The following is a 22,443-nucleotide window of genomic DNA, read 5'->3' on the forward strand; positions in this document are numbered from 1 at the left end:
TGGGAAAAGATACTCCATGCTAACGGCAATAAAAAGAAAGCTGGGGTAGCAATATTCATATCAGACAAAATAGACTTTAAAACAAAAACTGTAAAAAGAGACAAAGAAGCGCACTACATAATGATCAAGGAAACAATCCAACAAGAGGACATAACACTTGTAAATATCTATGCATCCAACACAGGAGCACCTAAATATATAAAGCAATTATTAACAGACATAAAAAGAGAAATAGACAGTAACACAACAATAGTCGGGGACTTCAACACTCCACTTACACCAATGGATAGATCATCCAAACAGAAGATCAATAAGGAAACATTGGCCTTAAATGACACACTAGAAGAGATGGACCTAGTAGATATATACAGAACATTCCATCCAAAAACTGAAGAATACACATTCTTTTCAAATGCACATGAAACATTCTCCAGGATTGATCACATATTAGGCCACAAAAAAGTCTCCATAAATTTAAAAAGATTGAAATAACACCAAGCATCTTTTCTGACCACAACGGTATGAAACTAGAATCAACTATAGGAAGAAAATCAGAAAAGCCACAAATATGTGGAGATTAAACAAAATGCTACTGAGAAATGATTGGGTCAATGAAGAAATCAACGGATGAATCAAAAAATACTTGGAGACAAACGAAAATGAAAATACGACATGCCAGAATTTATGGGATACAGCAAAAGCGGTTCTAAGAGGGAAGTTTATAGCAATACAGGCCTATCTCAACAAACAAGAAAAATCTCAAATAAACAATTTAACAATGCACCTAAAGGAACTGGAAAAAGAAGAACAAACAAAGCCAAAATCAGTGGAAGAAGGGAAATAATAAAAATCAGAGCAGAAATAAATGAAATAGAGACCAAAAAAAATAGAAAAAATTAATAAGACCAAGAGCTGGTTCTTTGAAAAGATCAAAAAAATTGACAAACCTTTAGCTAGATTCAGCAAGGAAAAAAGAGAGAAGGCACAAATGAGTAAAATCAGAAATGAAAGAAGATAAATTACAATGGACACCTCAGAAATACAAAAGAATATAACAGAATACTATGAAAAGCTATACGCCAACAGATTTGACAATGTGGAAGAAATGGATAAATTCTTAGAATCATACAATCTTCCAAAACTGGATCAAGAAGAAATAGACAATTTGAATAGACCAATCACCAGTAAGGAGATTGAGAGTGTAATCAAAAACCTCCCCAAAAATAAAAGTCCAGGACCAGATGGCTTCCCAGTGAATTCTACCAAACATACAAAGAAGACTTAATACCTATCCTTCTCAAACTCTTCCAAAAAATTGAGGAGGCAGGGAAGATCCCTAACTCATTCTACGAAGCTGACATTACCCTGATACCAAAACCAGACAAGGACAACACACAAAAAAAGAAAATTACAGGCCAATATCACTGATGAACATCAATGCAAAAATCCTCAACAAAATACTAGCAAATCACATACAACAATATTTTTAAACGATTATACACCATGATCAGGTGGGATTTATTCCAGGGATGCGGGGAAGCTTCAACATTTGCAAATCAATCAACGTGATACACCACATTAATAAAATGAAGAATAAAAATCACATGATCATCTCAATAGATGCAGAGAAAGCATTTGACAAGATACAGCATCCATTTATGATAAAAACTCTGAATAAAATGGGTATAGAAGGAAAGTACCTCAACATAATAAAGGCCATATATGACAAACCCACAGCTAATATTATCCTCAATGGTGAAAAACTGAAAGCAATCCCTCCAAGAACAGGAATAACCCAAGAGGTGAAAGATCTGTACACTGAAATCTATAAAACATTGCTGAAAGAAATTGAAGAAGACACAAAGAAATGGAAAGATATTCCGTGCTCTTGGATTGGAAGAATTAACATAATTAAGATGTCCATACTTCCTAAAGCAATCTATAGATTCAATGCAATCCCTATCAAAGTTCCAACAACATTTTTCACAGAAATGGAACAAAGAACCCTAAAATTTATATGGAACAACAAAAGACCCCAAATAGCTAAAAGAATCCTGAGAAAAAAGAACAAAGCTGGAGGTATCACACTCCCTGATTTCAAAACATACTACAAAGCTATAGTAACCAAAACAGCATGGTAATGGCACAAAAACAGACACACAGATCAATGGAATAGAATTGAAAGCCCAGAAATAAACCCACACATCTATGGACAGCTAATCTTCGACAAAGGAGCCAGGAACGTACAATGGAGAAAGGAAAGTCTCTTCAACAAATGGTGTTGGGAAAACTGGACAGCCACATGTAAAAATATGAAAATAGACCATTACGTTATACCATACACAAAAATTAACTCAAAATGGATTAAAGACTTGAATGTAAGACCTAAAACAATGAAACTTCTAGAAGAAAACATAGGCAATACGCTCTTCGACATTGGTCTCAGCAACATATTTTCAAGCACCATGTCTGACCGGGCAAGAGAAATGATAGAAAAAATAAACAAATGGGACTACATCAAACTAAAAAGCTTCTGCACAGCAAAGGAAACCATCAACAAAATGAAAAGACAACATAACAATTGGGAGAAGATATTTGCAAACCATTCATCTGATAAGGGATTAATCTCCAAAATATATAAAGAACTCATGCATCTCAACAACAAAAAAACTAACAGCCCAATTAAAAAATGGGCAAAAGACCTGAACAGACATTTCTCCAAAGAAGATATACAGATGGCCATCAGGCACATGAAAAGATGTTCAGCATCATTAATTATCAGGGAAATGCAAATCAAAACTACAATGAGATATCACCTCACGCCTGTCAGAATGGCTATAATTAACAAGAAAGGAAACAACAACAAGTGTTGGAGAGGATGTGGAGAGAAGGGAACTCTCATACACTGCTGGTGGGAGTGCAAACTGGTGCACCCGCTATGGAAAACAGTACGGATATTCCTCAAAAAATTAAGGATAGAACTGCCATATGATCCAGCTATTCCACTGCTGAGTATTTATCCAAAGAACGTGAAAACACCAATGCATAAAAATACATGCACCTCTCTGTTCATTGCAGCGTTATTCACAATAGCCAAGACGTGGAAGCAACCTAAGCGCCCATCAAGGGAAGAATGGATAAAGAAGACGTGGTATTTATACACAATGGAATACTACTTAGACATAAGAAACGATGAAATCCAGCCATTTGCGACAACATGGATGGACATTGAGGGTATTATGCAAAGTGAAATAAGTCAGAGGGAGAAGGTCAAATACCGTATGATCTCACTCAATAAGTAGTAGATAATAACAACAAACAAACACATAGAGACAGAGCTTGGATTGGTGGTTACCAGAGGGGAAGGAGGGAGGGAGGAGGGTGAAAGGGATGATTAGGTACATGTGTGTGGTGATGGATTGTAATTAGTATTTGGGTGGTGAACATGGGAACATGATGTAATACATGCAGAAATAGAAGTATAATGATGTACACCTGAAATTTATACAATGTTATAAAGCAATGTTACCACAATAAGCCAAAAAAATTTTTTTTAAACAAAAATAAATTAAAAAAAAACATATTCTCTAGTAAGTTGCTTTGTTTCCCTCATCACTTGTATTAACATATATAACACGCATTTTTGCAGGTGCCTATGCATTTGTGCATGCATAGAGGTAATGTATTTCCGTGTCTATACACGTAATGTTATCAGACTCAATTTAATAGCTATGATTCACTATTACAAACAGTGCTGTTACAAATCATTTTGTACAGTATAGTAAATGGTTGAGAGCATGAACTCTAAGGTCAAACTGCTTGGATTTAAACCCTGGTCTGGTCAAGTACTGGCTGTGTGTCCTTGGGCGTATTACTCAACATCTCTCTTCTTCAATTTCCTCTTATGTAAAAGGTAGATTATTATAGTACTTATATCAAAGGGCTGAAGAGAGGGTTATTTATATAAAAAGTATATAAATGGTGCATGGCATATGGTAACAATTTGCTACAATAGAGAATGAAAAAACAGAGGATGTCAATGAAGCCAAAAGTTTGTTCTTTGAAAAGATTAACAAAAGGGACAAAACTTTAGGTAAACTGACCAAGAGAAAAAGATAGAAGGCTCAAATTACAAATCAGTAATGAAAGAGGGAGCGACCCTAACGACCTCACATGACTAAAAAAGAGTATAAATGAATACTATTAACAACTGTATGCCAACAAACTAGATACCTTGCACGAAACGGACAAATTGTGGGGCCAGCCCAGTGGCATAGTGATTAGGTTTGTGTGCTCCACTTTGGCAGCCAGGGTTTGTGGGTTTGAATCTCAGGAGCGGACCAACACACTGATCAACAAGCCATGCTGTGGTGGCATCTCACATACAAGGTAGAGGAAGATGGACACAGAGGTTAGCTCAGAGCCAATCTTCATCAGCAAAAAGAGGAAGACTGGCAACAGATGTTAACTCAGGGACCAATCTTCCTCACAAAAATTAAAATAAAAAAATAAAGAAAAGGAAAAATTGCTAGAAAAACATACTACCAAACGTGACTCAAGCAAAACTAGAAAATCAGAATATACTATAACAAGTAAAGAAATAAAATAATCAAAAACATCTGAAAAAGTAAAGCTCATGCCCCACTGGCTTTACTGGTGAATTCTGCCAAATATTCAAAGAAGAATTAACTGCAATTCTTCATAAACTTTTCTAAAAAAAAAAAAAAATAGAATAGGAGGTAACAGTTCCCAATTCATTGTATGAAGCCAGTATTATTGTGATACCAAAAAACAAAGATATTACAAGAAAAGAAAACTATACAATAATATTTCTCATGAATATACACACAAACATCTCCAAGTTACTAGCAAACTGAATCCAGTTTATGAAAACTGTATATGAAAAAGATTATACATCATTACTAAGTGAGATTTCTCCCAGAAATCCAAAATTTATTCAACATCTAAAAATCAGTTAGTGTCACACATCATATCAATAGAAAACATGACAAAACCACACGATCTCAATAGACAGAAAAAAGCATTTCACAAAATCCAACACTCATTCATGATAAAAAACATTCAACAAACTAAGAAGAGAAGGAAATCTCCGCAACCTGATAAAGGATATCTACAAAAATCCCTACAGTTAACATTATAGTTAATGGGCAAAGACTGAATGCCTTCCTCCTATGACTGGAGACAAGACAAAGATCTGCTTTCACCACTTCTGTTTAACACTGTACTGGAGGTTCTAACCAAGGCAATTGGGGAAGAAAAAGAAATTTGAAAATATCCAGATTGGAAAGGAAGAGGTAAAACTACCTCTATTCTCAGATGGCATAATCTTATGTATAGAAAATCCCAAGGAATCCACTAAAAAATTATTAGAACTAACAAATGGATTCATCAAGGTTACAGGACACAGATCAAAGTAAAAAAAACAATTGTATTTATATACAGTTGCAATGTACGATTAGAAAATAAAATTACGAAAACATTTTCATTAATAACATCCAAAGAATAAATGACAGGGATAAATTTAAGAAAAGATGCAAAACATACTCTAAAAACTATGAAACATTGTAGAAAGTAAATGCAATCTAAACAAATGGAAAGACATTCATGTGTAAGGATCAGAAGACTTAACATTGTCGAATGGCAATGCTCCCTAAATTGATTTTCAGATTCAACACAATTACCATCAAAATGCCAGCTAGTGGTTTTTGCAGAAATTGACAAGTTGATCTTAAAGTTCATATGGAAACACAAGGGACCCAGAGTAGCCAAAAAACTTAGAAAAAATAACAGAGTTAGAGGACTCACACTAGCAGATTTCACAATTTCCTACAAAACTACAGTTGTTAAGACACTGTGGTATTGCCATAAGTAGACATATAGCTCAATGGAAAAGATTTTAGGTCCAGAAATAAACCCTCGCATTTATGGCCAGATGATTTCGAGTACCAAGACAAATCAATGGGGAAAGAATCCTCTTTTTAACAAATGATGCTGAGACAACTAGATATCCACACACAAAAAAATGAATTTGGACACCTTTCTCACATCATACACAAAAGTTAACTCAAAATGGATCAGAGAGCTAAATGTGAGAGCTAAAATGCTAAAACTTTTAGAAGAAAATATAGGAATAAATCTTCATGACTTTGGATTAGGTAATGGATTCTTAGATATGACACAAAAACACAAGCAACGAAAGAAAAAGTAGATAAATAGGACTTTATCAAAATTAAAGACTTTTGTTCTTTAAGGAACACAATTAAGAAAGTGAAAATACAACCCACAGGATAAGACAATATTTGCAAATCATATATCTGATAAGGGCCTTGCATTCAGAACATACAAAGAGCTCTCACAAGTCAACAATAAAAAGATAAATAACCCAATTAAAGATAGGCAAAGGATGTGAATAGACATTTCCCATAAATAATATACAAATAGCTAACAACCACATGAAAACACGTGCCATCACCACCAGCCATCAGAGGCACACAAACCAAAACCACGAGACACGCTTCACACCCAGCAGATTGGCAATAATCAGAAAGACAGACAAAAACAAGCGCTTGGTGAGCATGTAAAGAAACTGACAACCTCATATACTGCTGGTGGGTAGAGAAAACAGTCTGTCAGTTCCGCAAACGGTTAAACGTAGAGTTGTCATATGACCCAGCAATCCCTCCTAGCCAAGAGAAACAGAACATACATCCACACAAAAACTTGTACGTGAATGTTTACAGCAGCATAATTTATAACAGCCACAATGTGGAAGCACCCAAATGTCTATTAAATGATGAATGGATTTATCTATTTATCAATAGATAATAATATTTGACTTATCTATATAGTGGAATATTATTTGGCAATAAAGAATAAAACGTAATTAAGTGTTGATCTATACTACAACATGGATGAAGCTCCAAAACATCACCCTTAATGAAAGAAGTCAGTCACAACAGACCACATGTTGTAAGATTCCATTCATATGAAACGTCCGGAATAGACAAATTTTGTGTGGGACGAGGGTATGGGGTTTCTTTTTTATTAACGGTACAGGGTTTCTTTTTTGATTGATGAAAATGTTCTAAAATTACATTATGATGATAGCTGTACAACTGTGAGTATACTAAAACTAATATAAAAATTCAATTGTACACTTTAAATAAAGGGTGAATTGCATAGTATGTGAATTATATCTCACTAAAGCTTTTTCAGAAAGCATCTGCTATAGATTTGTGCCCAGCAACTTGGCTGTTTTGTATATTGCTTTCAAATTCTCATTCTTTCATTGCTTTTTGTTATCTTAATATGTTTACTAGGATCACTAGCCTAATGTTAAATAGAAACAATCATCAATGGTCTTTCTTCAGTCCTCATTTTAAAGGAAAATTTCTAACCCTTCACTGTTAACTACTATGTTTGCCGTAGATTTTAGGAGATACCCAACTCATATCTTACGTCCTCCATAAAGAATTTTCAGTGCATTCCAGCCTTGAATCATGTCTTCCTCTTTGCGTGCCTTTGGTATTTATTGTCTGCCTCATGGATGTAAAGATAAAAATCTTTTGTGTTCTAATATTGCTTAACATGAAACAACCTTCGAAGAGTAAACCAAATGCTTGTAAAACTTCTCAGATCATAACAGCATAGAATGAGCTACTTCCCTTTAAATGCCCACACCAGTCACTTAGGATATAGCACTGCACAGATTTAAAACAGCTTTTGCATGATTATCAATTATATTTTATGTATCTTTTATGACTGGATCTTATTTCTCTGATCAAGCTCCTAGTGGGCATGGACTATATTTGTTTGTATTTCCATGAAGTTTTACAATAAGTCCTCAATAAATATTGGTCAAGTTGATGTAATATAGTCCTTTGAAGGCTGGTATTACCATTACCACCCCAGTGTTTTCTATCATATCCAGCACTTCCTCCATGTCTCTACAGGACACACATTATTTTCGAAGGTGAGAGAATATGGATTGAGAGCATTGGATGAATCAGTGTGAGGCTGGGAAGGGAGATTCTGCTGTACTTAACAATTCGTACAACTTCAAAGTCAGCAGCAAAACAGTCTTGGAGACAAGGGCCTGTAGAACGCCCATTTGGAAATGGGACATATCTTTGTTTTCCTTTTGTGGTTCTTTTTTAAATTTGACCGTTCTGTTTTAATGGTCAACAGCTTCAGCTCCAATTTTGTGCAGCAACAGAATCAAAGCAATGTTAAGAAGCTATTCTTGAGGTGATTCAGGCCTATATTTCTCATTTTGAAGGTGAACAAAGGAAAGAATAAATCATCCACCGAGCTCTTGTAGTGAACTGATGTTACTACTGTAGCTAAACCGCCCCAATTGTGCTCTACTGAATGAGCGACAAAACTACTACCCACCCGCTTTACTTTCCCTCTCCCACTCAAGACGTTTCACTTAATGAACTGGTTGAGGAGATTTGAATTGTTGCCATTCCCTGGGCTGCTGAGTTAAAAATACCCAGGCTTTATGAATAAGAATTATACAGCTAGATTTTCTCAAGTCTGCCAGTATCACCATAAAAATGTGAATAACATCTTCAGATCAAATAGTACATAAAGGAAACTTTAGCAATAAAAATTAATAGTGTATCCACTCACTGCTTTATGGTCTGCTGCTTACTGAATTAGTCCAGTTGCCGAGGATAAAATCATAAAGCTTACTAAAGAAAAATAACATAAAAACGTATTTGTTTATGATCTTTCAATACCAAGAGAGGAATCAAATCTGTGATTTGAAAACCATTTTTCAGAAATATAGTGGAATATGGAATAAAAGGCAATTTACCCTTCCTCAGTAGGGTATAAAGTATTAAGACTGCAGGAATAAGGCCAAGAAACTCTCCACCATGTGCAGTTTTTCAAGGTGAAAGAAAATCCTTGTCAAACTCCAGCAGTGAAAAGAAATGAGGGAGGATGATTACTAACACTGTTGGCAGGGCAAAATAAACCTTGAAATCTAAACAATCTTCCATCATACCGAAAGAGCATGCATCTATTGTCTCTCTGCATTTTAATTGTTGGTTTGTTATTCCTAAAGTACTGTGGCATCCTGTTTAAATGTGTGCAAATATTTCTCAGCGTGAAAGTAGAAACATGGAAATTGTTAGTGAGCCATATAAATATCCGATAGTTCATATTGCTCTCAAGTACATATAAATCCTTTAGCTTCTCCAGCGTCATTTAGCAATTCCTAAAATCTACATTGCTCACCCACTGTCTCACATAGTTATAGGTGTGAGTAAAGTTTCTAGCTACATAAACTAAATATCATGGCTGTGTGGAATGCTCTCCTCTGCAGCATTACTTGGATTACTGTGTCTATCCTTAAACAAACAAACACAATCACAAACATCCTCCCCTGAAATAGTTCACTGATTAACAAACTCTTAAAAATTATTTTTCTTTTTTATTTTTGATTTATAGGTTTTGAGGGATGATAAATTGTGTCTTCTCTGAAATAGGATACTTCTGTTCCATTTGAGATTGCTCAAATTTGAACATTTATTTTTCCTAGTAAGAAAATTATAAATAGCCAAAACTTGGAAGCAATCCAAGTGCTCATCAACAGATGAATGGATAAAGAAGATGTTTTATATATATGCAGTGGAATACTACTCAGCCATAAAAAAGATGAAATTGTGACATTTGTGACAACATGGATGGACCTTGAGGGTATTTTGCTAAGCAAAATAATTCAGATGGAGAAAGCCAAATACCATATGATTTCAGTCATATGTGGAAGACAAAAAACCACCAAACACACACACACATAGATAAGGAGAGTAGATGGGTGGTTACCAGAGGGGAAGTGGATGGGGGGAGGGCAAAAGGGGTAAAGGGGCACATATGTATAGTGATGGATGGAAACTAGACATTTGGTGGTGAACACAATGCAGTCTATACAGAAGTTGAAATATAATAACATACATCTGAAATTTATACAATGTTATAAACCAGTGTAACCTCAATAAAATAATTTTAAAAAAAGAAAATTATAGTAATATTAGGAGAGAACCCTCACCCTCTCTAATTGTATAAGTTAGGGTAACACTAGCTGTTGTTAACAAGTGTATCCCCAAATGATCTAAACGCATTAGATTATTGTGTTTTTCACACCACATTACCGGACAGGGGAATGTGTTGGCGGGGCAACTCTCATCCACGCAATAATTCAGGGACTCACGTTCTCAGCAGCTCAGCAGTCTTCAAGGTCACCATTGATTGTCTCCAACCCAGCCAGCCTGAAGAGGAACAAAACAAGGAGGACTGCATGGAAGAGGCCTTTAGGAACCAGGACTAGAAGAGGCATGCAATTCTCCTCTCGCATTGTACTGGCTAGAATTCAGTCACATAGCCACAAATACCTCCAAGGGAGGCTGAGAAATAGCCTTCCTATGTACCCAGAGAGCAAAGGGAATGCATATTTTGATGAACAACTAACTAGTTTCTTCTTTCACAGTTAAATAACTTAAACCCTTGATACTTTTTAACTTGATGAAAAATGAATGTTTATATTCCATTAAAACCCAACCAATTAGGTCATTTATAAATTAGGCATAAATTCAGAATACTTTATCTGATGTAACACATTTTATGATGCATTATATCTATTTTTTAGGTAAGAAAACTTGGGCTCAAATGAGTCTCATGACTAAATCTAAGGTTACAAGTTGCCTCATCTTTAGGTCTAGCTCTTTGACTGGAAGATTTCAGCATCTTCAGTGAAAAATCAAGAATACTAACAAAGTAGTGTCTACTTTGCATCAAACCTACTTATTCATTTTTCTTTCCATCGATACCTTGTGCTAACTTAAGCCAAAACTCACTGTAGAGGTAATAAATGTATTATAGAAATTGAGAATATACGTGAGAAAGTGACCAATATTTCAGATACATAATATGCGCTCAATTACATGTTTTAAACATTATTCTGACATTTTAACAAGGGAAAATCCAGACTCAGATTATTTCAATGGTGAATTCTTCAAAACATTTAAGGAAGAAACAATATCAATTACACATAATATCTTTCCAAAAATATAAGAGGATAGAACACTTTCCTCTTATACTTTTGTGGGGCCAGCATAACGTCAATACCAAAAGCAGACAAAGATATCACAAGAAAAGAAAACTACAGACTACTATCCCTCTTGAACATAGACACAAAAATTATTAACAAACTATAACAAATTAAATACAGCAATGTATATAAAAAGGATAATATGTCATAATCGAGTGGGTGTATGGGTATATCTTGGAAATGCAAGGCTGATTCAACATATAATCACTCAATATAGTTCATCACATAAACACACTAGAGAATAAAAACCATAAGATCTTTTCAAATAATGCAGAAAAAGCATTTTATAAAATTCCACATCCATTCATAGTAAAAACAAACAAACAAAACCCTCTCAGCAAACTAGAAATGTACAGGAACTTCCATTAACCTAAGTAGCATTTAAAAAAATTTACAGCAAACATCATATATAATGGTAAAAGACTGAATGTTTCCCCCCAAACTTGGGGAAGGCAAAGATGTTCACCTACTCCTATTCAACATCACACCACTAACACAAGGAAAAGAAATAGGCATACACAATAGAAGGGAAGAAATAAAACTATCACTATTCATAAACTACCTGATTATCTACTTAGAAAATCCTAATAGAATCTACAAAAAACAAAAAAAAAAGAGAGAGGGGACTCTTGAAACTATCAGTGAGTTTACAAAGTCAAAATTATAGAGTCAATATACAAAGTTCAATTTTTTTATATACTAGCAATAAACAATTGGAAATTGAAATTTAAAAAGCAACTAAATGAAATACATAGTTATAAATTTAACAAAATATGTGCAGCACTTGTATGCTGAAAACACAAAATATTGATCAAAAAAATCAAAGGGAACCTAAATAAGAGAAATAATGTGTTCATGGATTAAGAGACTTTATATAATAAAGATGAAAATTCACCTCAAATAGATAGACAGATTCAATACAATCTCAGTCGAAATCCCAGCAGGATTTTTTGTTTTTTTGTCAGCAAGCTAACTCTAAAATTTATATGGAAAGACAAAGTAATTAGAATTTCCAAAACAATTTTGAAAAAAAGAACAAAGTTGGAGGACTCACGATACCTAATCTCAAGGCTTAATATAGAGCTACACTAATCAGTGTGGTATTAGAGAAAAGAATGACACATAGATCAATGGAACAGAATCAAGTCCATAAGTAGATCCACACCTATATGGTTAATTTATATTTTACAAAGATGTAAGAGCAATTCAATGAAGAAATGATAGTCTTTCAACAAATGATTCTGAAACAATTGGACATTTTATTTATTTATCTGTACTTCAATTTATATCTCACACCTTGTACAAAAACTAATTCAAAATGCATCATGGGCCTAAATGTAAAATATAAAACTATAAAATTTCTAGAAAAAAACGTAAGAGAAAATCTGTATTACTTTATGTTATACAAAAAGATTTTAGATCCAACACTAAAAGCATGACTCATAAAAGAAAAAATTAATAAATTAGACTTTGTCAAAATTTAAAATATTTGCTATGCCAAAGATATTCTTAAGAGAATGAAGAGACAAGCCATATCCTAGGAGGAAACATTTGCAAATCACATATCTGACAAAGGATTTACATCCAGAATACTATAGAAAGAACTCTTGAAACACAGCCATAAGAAATCAAACAACACAATTTTTAATAAATGAGCAAAATATTTGAACAGAAATATCTTCACCAAAGAAGATATAAGGATGAAATATAAGTAGACGAAAAGATGTTCAGTGTAATTAGCCATTAAGGAAATGTTAATTATAACCACAATGAGATTCCACTACATATCTATTAGAATAGCTAAAATCAGAAAAGCTGACAATACTAATTACTGTGAGGGAGTGGGCAGCTGGAACTCTCACTCATTGCTGGTGAGAATGCAAAATGGTACAGTGACTCTGGAAAACAGTTTGGCATTTTCTTATAAAGTTAAACATACACTCACCGTATGGTACAATAATACAATCAATTCTCCTTATTCACAGATTCCACATTTGTGAATTTGCCCACTTGCTGAAATTCATTTGTAACTCCCAAATCGATACTTATGAGGCTTTTGTGGTCATTCCTTGGCGTGTACAGAGCAGTAAAAAATTTGAGTCACTCAACATGCACATTCCCAGGTGAGATTGAACAAGGCAATGCTCTGGTTTCTTGTTTTAACTCTCATATTGTAAATGTGTCCTTTTCTCAGTCTATTTAGTTTTCTATGTTTTTTTTTTTTTTTTGCATTTTTGTTCTTTTTGTTAGTGACTTTGCTGTTTAAAATGGCCCCTAGGTGTGTAGTGCTGAAGTGCTGTCCAGTGTTTTTAAACTCAAGAAGGCTGTAAAGTGCCTTATGGAAAAAATGTGTGTTAGATGAGTTTTGTTCAGCCACAAGTTACAGTGCTGTTAGCCATGAGTTCAGTGTTAATGAAGCAACAATGTGTATTAAATACGGTGTCATTAAACAGAAAACACACGTAAAACAAAGTTACGTATTGATCAGTTGACAAAAACATTGCGGCTAGAGGCTCACAGAAACTTAACCCTGCATTTCTCCTAGGAACAATGTCTCATTACTCGCTAACTCAGTGTTGAAGGTGACTTTATAGAACATAACTACCACAAATAACAAGAATTGATTGTGACACCCTGAGATATTTACCCAAAATAAATGAAAATTTGTGTTTAAAAAAATCTATATTTAAGTTTTATAATAGTTTTTTTCATAATTGTCCCAAACTAGAAACTATCTATATTAATTTTCTGTTACTATCATAACAAATTACCACAAATGTAGCCACTTTCAACAACGCAAATTTTTATTTCACAGTTTCCATAGATCAGAAGTCCAGTCGACTCAGCTTAGAATCTCACAAGGCTGAAATCAAGGTGTTGATAAAGCTAAGTTCCTTTCTGAAAGTTCTCAGTGGCAGTCCATTTCCTTGCTCGTTTTTCCATTTTCTTTCCTGGCTGTTGACCTGAAATTTATCATTACCATTACATCTGCTTAAAGATTAGGGAGATTAGAGCAGTTTAGTCTTTGCATTGGCTAAAGACCCATGGGATATGATGAATGCAGGATGATCACTACCAAAATGAGGATGGGGCTCTATATGCTGAGTCTGGATGAGATGGTGACCAACGCGAACAGAGTTGAGATGGCACTGAGCTGAGAATTCAATGAAGAGATATGAATGATGCAGATCTCCTTCTGACTCCAGGTATTTCATAGCTGCATCTCCCAGGTCTGTAGAAAACTACTCGGAGCGCTGAGGTCTCACCTCTCTATTCTTGGGTATGTTCCCCTCCCACTATGGAGAAATTAATGTAAAAATACTCATTTCCCTATCTCTTCCCCTCCACGTCCTCCCAATCTGTCTAAGAACTTAGTCTCTACCTAGACAATTCCATTTGCTTCACTCGCAAGAAAAGTAAAAGAAGCATTATGGAGCTGCGTTTTTTCTTCTCTTGTGGATCCATTTTTATTAGGCAAGCTTGAGGAGCTCAGAAAGGGGAAGTGCTCAGTCTAAACTCTGGGATGGGCATAAACTTTGCCTCCTAGGTAAGATAAACCTTCGCCTCATACCTGCAATTATATCACTCTTGTCCAGGCATATAAGTAGGTACCAAAATAAATCATAGAAAACTAAGACGAAAGGTTCATCATTGAATCTATGTGGTTATTTGTATATGTACATTTATGTATGTATGAACTACTAAACCTTGATCACCTCACTAAATTCCCAGACATTTACCACAATGTAATAGTAGTTATGACAAAGTAGTTCTTGAATATAGGATATTTAACTCAAAATTCATTTATTTATATCAATCTCAACAACAGGAACTTGAGAGAGAAACTTCAATTTTCCTGCCCTATATCTTTCTCCATCCAACTAGATGATCCCCTGGCCACTACATTAATCTACCCATTCCTCTGCATAGCCCCAAATGCCAATGAACCCCTGCAACTGGAAGTCTCTACCATAACCTTCATATTTTTTAGAATCAAAGCCTTGGTCTTTCTCTACTTATCATCTGCCCCTTTGGATTTATTATTTCTAGCAGTTTCACTGTTTTTCATTTAATGACACAAACTAAAATTCTTGAATCTTCTTTCATTTATCTCTTTCTCTTGCCTATACCACCTATACACACTCAGTCAACTTTTTAAAATATTTCTCAATTCATTCCTTTATTTTTATTCCCATTGCCACTGCCTTGGTCTAGCTCCTTTGCAGTCCATTCTTTGGCTATTGAATTACCTCTAAATCAGTCTCCCTGGCTTCAGTTTTATTTCATTCACCCGTCAATCATCCCAGGTACCACAGGCAGATTGACCTTCCTAATAAATGGAAGAGATTTAGTTTTTAGCTTATTGAAAGCTACCAGTGATTCACAGTATAAAAAACTCAATATATATTTGTGAAATGAAAGAATAAATATTACTCAGATTGTCTATCATGGAACTTTGCATATGAGAGGCACTCAAGAATTGGAATAAATTTCCAATTGATATTAATTTTTAATAGATCTTGAAAGAGAAAGTCTGAATGCATAGAAATCTAAATATTTTCCTCATAAAGAAGATAATCAGAATTGTCTCCTAAAATATGTCTCAACAATATTCCAGCAACACTCCCAGATCTTTAAAATGATCCTTTTAGCAACTTTAGTGCTAACTTCATCATCTTAGTGAGCTCCTGGTATGCTTAGTTTCACGTAAGGGTCTTCACAAAGTGAAATTTCCCATAGATTCAAACATTTCTCCCAAACTTCTGATTTTTTTTCTGTAATATTTCAGGTATGTCACTATCATAGCCTTTGTTAAATACAAACACACACACTTATGCACACACGCATTTAATAAATGAATTAATTTTTGAAACATAAAAGTAAAGCTTTATGCCAATTGCAATATTTCATTTCTTAAGTATTCCTTCAAGTTCAAAATTAGAGTAGTTTTATTTATTTTCAGTGTAAATAGAACTGAAATCCCTCATTAGAATTCTAAATACCTAAAAGTCAAAACATATATCAATTATACTAAACCATTTAGTCTATTAGGCAGTTTAATAATTCCCAAAGGAAATGAGAAAGCTAATTACTTGGGTAATATAAATCCCCAAAAAGCTAGTCTCAAGCATAAAAACAGAGGAAACAATAACACTATACAGCAAGGATAGAAAGTAATTTTTTCTAGAAAATCCCTTTTCTTCAATTTTCATGGTTCAGCTTATGCCAGTCGTATTCAATAGCTATGTAATTTTCTCTCTCTAACCAGTGACGACTATTTTTACAGTGGAGAATGAGTTCTGTACAAGATCAAAAACAGTGTGAATGGTTCTATAAGGAAAGTTCTTTGAACAAAGTTCATTTAAGACCATTTACTAGCAGAGGCAGAAAACTGTTTCCATTATCCACATGAACCAGCATTACTGCTGTAAGTCGGAAGCACGGTTGCCAAGAGTGATGTGAGTCATTAAGCTTCAAGCAGATGCCAAGACTCAAAGGTCCAGGGTGTTGCACGCTGTTCCAGTATAGTGCAGCCCTTATCATCTAGGCAATCAGAGGTCAAATGAAGAAAGCATGAGTCTACTATTACAGAAGATTATTTGGCATACACTCTCAGTTTTTTACTGTCTTCCCTGGTGGTCAATAGCGTTAACCTGAAATGCCATAAATTTTATACAGAACTTGCCATAAGAAGCATCATTCCTTTAGATAAAACTTGAAAGTGAATTGCCTACATCATGAATAACTTGCTACTGCATGCCAATTTACTGCTTTGGGATGACCACTGATGCTCTATTTTTAGTGAAAAGAAACCTAATAATTTCACTAGTCCCAATCTTCTCATCACCACACTCTGATCTCTGCCCAGTCAGCATTAACACAGAGAATGTTCAGTCGGGAGGAAGCACCTGGTATTGCCTCCTTATGCATACAGCCGGAGGGATGGGATATGGAAGGAAGAACCACAGACTTCTCTTTGTAAGCTGCATCCTAAATATGAGCCAGAAGAATGAATATTTATTACACTGACTTTCAAAAGGAAATATTTAAAATTGAAGACATAATGACACAGAAACAGAACACCAAACAGACTAAAATTCATCAGATAATTTAATGGTTTTCCAGTATTCTCAGTCTCTCCCTCTATGACTTCTCCTTTTCTGCCTTCAAACATGTTCATTACTACTTTATTAAAAACCGATTTTTAACTCATGCTACCCATCGTGCCAACTAATGTTCTTTCTGTTTCTAACACTCAAATTCCCCTTGTTTTATGCCTTCATCCCTCTCTGTTCTCTCTTAGAACTCCATGCTCCAGCCGTACCAGACTAGGGACAATTTCCCAATGGGACCTGATCTTTCGTTCCTGGCCTTTGCCAATGCTGCTCTCCACTTCCAAAGTTTTCCATGCTTACCTTCCTTTCTTAACAAATTCATACTCTAATCACTTCCTCTTCCAGACCTGTTATGACAGTCCAATAGGTTCAACTTCCCTATGCTCCATTTGTATCCAATTTTTATTTCTATTTCATCACTTTTCATGCTGTGTTTTACTTGTCATATTATTTGACTCGAGTATATTCTCCTTGAATATAGGAACTGTGTCTTTTCTCTCTCTAGTCCCGGCCTAAGCACAGTCCCCAGCACTCAACAAGTACTGAATATTTATTGAATAAATAAATACAAATAAACAAAATGTATTCAAAACAATGATTTCACTGTGCTTTTGATCCACAAATTCAGTCTCTAGGAATTTATCTGAAGTAGTCTATTAGACAACTGTGTAAAGATGTCAACTCATACAGGGGACACAACTCTATGGTATTGTCTTAAGTCTTGAGCTTAGTGGTGAGTATATGTACGTCCATTTTATTTTCCTTTATATATCATCATATCCTATATATCATAGGATATATCATCATATCCTAATGAACTTTAAAAATATAAAGATATATCTAAAAGCCACACAAGAAAATATTATTTATAATAGTGAATAACTCGGAAAAACTAAAGTATATTTCAATAGGATATTGGTAAAATTAATTATAGTATATGGATATAAATTGAAGTCTACATAAGCATTGAAAATCTTAGATCATCTTTTTCATGGAAAAATGACCATGATATATTATTCAGTGGGAAAAACAAGCAGATTGCAAAACACAAATTATATTATGACCCTATTTATTTTAAACTGTGTATTAATACAAAAGGTACCTTAAAGAACTTTTTCTAAAAGGTTCATTGTGGTTAATTCTGGGTGGTAAGATTTTAGGATATATACATATTCTGCTTTAAGTATGATTTAAATGTTTCTAAAATAATTGATTAATATTCAGAAAAAAATGTTTTCATTTGAAAAACAATTTCCTCAAAATATTAGGCAATTTGTTTTTTATATTTCTTTCAAAATCAAAAGGAATCCAGAGGGTGTTTTGTTGATGTTTTTGTTTTTATTTTGATTTTTTATTTGTTTGCTTCAAAACAGATAATGATCTATAGTTAAATAATAAACCAAGGAACACACAACAAAACAAATTTATTTTTTAAGATAATATATAAAACATCTCATTCTTTCCTCTTTATGTTATAATTAGAAAGCACAGTTTTTCTATGTTCCTATTTCCTACCCATATTGTGGAAGGAGAAACAGGGGAGGGACAGGAAAGGGGAAAATGAAGACTTGATGAGACAAAATAAGGCTGACATATAAAGATAGAATAAGAATTCTCAAATTTATTCAGTCTCATTCCTCTTTGAAAATCTCATGAAAAATGTGTTTCTTCACTGAAAAAAATGTCTATTCACACAGCCTTTGCATATAACTTGAGTGGATTCATAGATTCTGTGAAGCAGATGCACACCTCAGGACACAAGACGTGATCTAGAGAGACAGAAAAAGCAGAACACCACACAGAGCTAGACGCAAAAAACTGGAGAAGCAAAGTCTAGATGCAGATTATCTGTACGGCAAACCTTTCTCATCTCCGTTAGTTATAGTTGCTACAAACGCATTTTAAAACCAGAGAGTCTTTATCACTTCAGACAGGAGTAGGCAGTAACATTTCTTACCACTTGTCTTAAAAAGAAGATTTTCTTTTGAAAAGGGTGGATTCCAGCTCTAGATGCAGAAATGCGGAAGTGAACACCTGCACCCATGCTTTAACAACTAGAAAAGATATGAGCATAGTAGGTTCATAACAGGTGACACTCTGAATGGAATTTCATCAAGCCAAGCTTTGTGATCTTGAAAGTCTGGTTTCCCATAATCCAAATCTAGAAACCTTGGAAGGAGAAGATGCATGAGGTAGGGGTTGGGGATTGAGTGTGGGGAAAACATGGAAGAACAAAGGAGGCTTAATCAGAATTTAATTTAAAAAAACAGTTGAATGGGAAATTAGACAATTTTGCAGAATGATATCTGTGGGCTAATTTCAATAATTTACATCCGAGGAGCAGTTGCCAATTTTTATTCATACTGTAACCTAAGGAACTAAAAGTTTGTTATATAACAAACTTTTTAATATATGATAGAGTTTGTTATTTTGTCTACAACTAATCTGTTCTTCCTACCGTGCCCCCCGTTGTTTGTGAAGTAAATACCCAATCTAATCTAAAGTTTAGTCTGATAGCAAAAAAGAGCCCCTCAGGACAAGTTCAGTCTCTTAGATAAAAACGCTCAGTCTTGCCGACAACATCCCTCCAGCCGCTTCTCTCCCTAAGATGAGACGGCTGTACTGCTCACATGCTCTAGACTAGAGGCAGAGGGGAGCAATTTACGATTCTTGAATACAGGTTGCTTCCCAGCCTGTCGTCAGGCTCCTCTAGTCTCCAGCACAGAAGTTGGCCCTGCTAAACTTTTGGTCCATTCTTCTTTGGTTGGACCCATGTTTCTGCTCAGGGTTCAGGGACAGAAGGTCTCGTCGTATCTCCTGCTGGCACTAAAGACAGTTCTAAGGCCTGACTTTGATCCTACCACTTCCTGGCACAGATGATCCATCCTATGGCCATGGCTAAAGGGCCATGCTGCTAGTCCAGTGCTTTCTGTCAAGTTCTCCCAGCATGTGGTGTGGGTCAGTCTGCAAAGCGCACATCTACCTTCCTCCCAGAGTTGCAAAGAAGGGCTTGAAGAAGTCCCACCTCTCTTTACTATGTGATATACATATATATATATATATATATATATATATTTTTTTTTTTGCTGAGGAAGATTCACCCTGAGCTAACATCTGTGCCAATCTTCCTCTATTTTGTATGTGGGTTGTCATCACAGCACGGCTGATGAGAGGTGTAGGTCCGCCCCTGGGATCTGAACCCATGAACCCGGGCTGCTGAAGCAGAGCGCGAGAACTTAACCACTAGGCCACGGGCTGGCCCCTACTTTGTGATATTTTTATCTATCTGACACACTACCTGCTCTAGATTGAAGTCTGGAGAATAGAAATTGAGACCCCTGTGGGTTTTTTTTTTTTTCTTTTGGTGAGGAAGCTTGGCCCTGAGCTAATATCTGTTGCCAATCTTTCTCTTTTTGCTTGAGGAAGATGGTCACTGAACTAACATCTGTGCCTATCTTCTTCTATTTTTTGCATGTGGGACCCCGCAACAGCATGGCTTGATGAGCAAGTGTGAGTCTGTGACTCAGATCCGAACCCAAGAACCTGGGCCACGGAAGTGGAGCACGAGAACTTAACCACTACACCACCGGGCCGGCCCTAGAGACCCCTGCTTTTGACCACTTCACACGATACTTTGTCTCTTTCATCTTTCTCCTTCCCACAATCCCTCAAGACTGGAAAAGTGAACTTTCCCCTTTTCCTCTTCCTCTTCTACCTATCAAAATTTCTTCTATTTAAAACCCAGTGTTCTAACCTGCCGAACAAGATTTCTCCCAAGTTTAAAGAGAAATAAACTTTAAACAGTTCATCAACCACCAGCCTGGTTTGCAAAGGAAAGGATAGAAGCGAAAACTTTCCTTTTGAATTTCAGAACCTAAGATCTCTTCCTGGATTCATGGATGCTCAAGTGAACAAGAGTGAAGGAAGGCTCAGGAGGTCTTCAAAAAGGGAATCACATTAAAAATTTAAGCTATTAACATTGCTCTATATCCCACGTCATCCCTCTGTTGCCCCTGTGCACACTCATAAATTAAGCATCCCTTAACAGCAAAAGTTAATTTACAGGAAGCATTGACAGAAAAGTAATAGATAGAAATACCAGCGCCTGCCCCCTCCTCTACTTTCCCACTTCTGGCCCCAAGGCATGCTGGGATGGCTGTGGTGCACAGCTAAAGCAAAGATCATTGTTCCTCCTAAACCATGGTTCGGCTTCCAGCACTCAGTTCCGGGAGGAGATTCAGTGGAATTGCACTGAGTCTCAGGGCATCACCTTGACTGAAAGCAGGGAAGCACTTAACACTATGTGAATTAGCCTCCGCCAATGAACAAAACTATATAGTTCCTTTCCCAATGTCCGTCCATCAGAGTGGAACCTGTTTTATAGTTCTCTCTCTCCCAAGGCTCTCATAGCAGAATTATTTCCTCCTGAGACTCCGAAAGAAGAGACTCGAATTGTCTATTAGCTCAACTACTTTATCTTACTTAAAAAGACAAGTTTAATAAATCAGAACATGCTTATGGCTGAATCCTGTCTGCCAGTATCATGCTATCTTTAATTCATGAGTGTACGGACTACACGAAATTTCAACAGTAGTATGGCCTTGAGTCTTTTTTTAATCTCTGGGGGAAAATTCCAAGGTACAAATTAAAATCTTATTTCACATTTTTCATCCCTACTTCCAAGTTGATATATTCACATCCAGAATCTTTAGAAATAAAAGAAGGTAAAAGCGATTCATGGTGAGAAGCAGAGGGAAAGAGGGCAAAGTTTAAGTCTACTTTTCTAACCACCCTAGAAAAACCAGATGTTCTCTGAAAAACCACATTTGAGAACATGGTGAGAAGGACATAACAATTTGCAGATGTTGGGGATTGGGGCTGGGAGATGGTCCCATACAGAGTTAATAGTTAATGGGGAGAGGAAAAATTTGTTCCTTGTCAGGGTAAGCTGGAAAACACTTGCAGGGGATATGCCTTAGTCCATTTGAGCTGCTATAACAAAATGCCATAGACTGGGTGGCCTATAAACAATGCAAAGTTATTTCTCACAGCCCTGGAGACTGGGAATCCAAGATCAAGTCCACTGGAAGATTTGGTGTCAGGTGAGAATCTGCTTCCCCCCAGAGGGCTGTCTTGTTTGCTGTAACCTCACATGGGGAAAGGAGCAAGGGAGCTCTCTGGGGTCTCTTT

Source organism: Diceros bicornis, unplaced genomic scaffold, assembly GCF_020826845.1.
Source record: "Diceros bicornis minor isolate mBicDic1 unplaced genomic scaffold, mDicBic1.mat.cur scaffold_55_ctg1, whole genome shotgun sequence".
NCBI classification, from domain to species: Eukaryota; Metazoa; Chordata; class Mammalia; order Perissodactyla; family Rhinocerotidae; genus Diceros; species Diceros bicornis.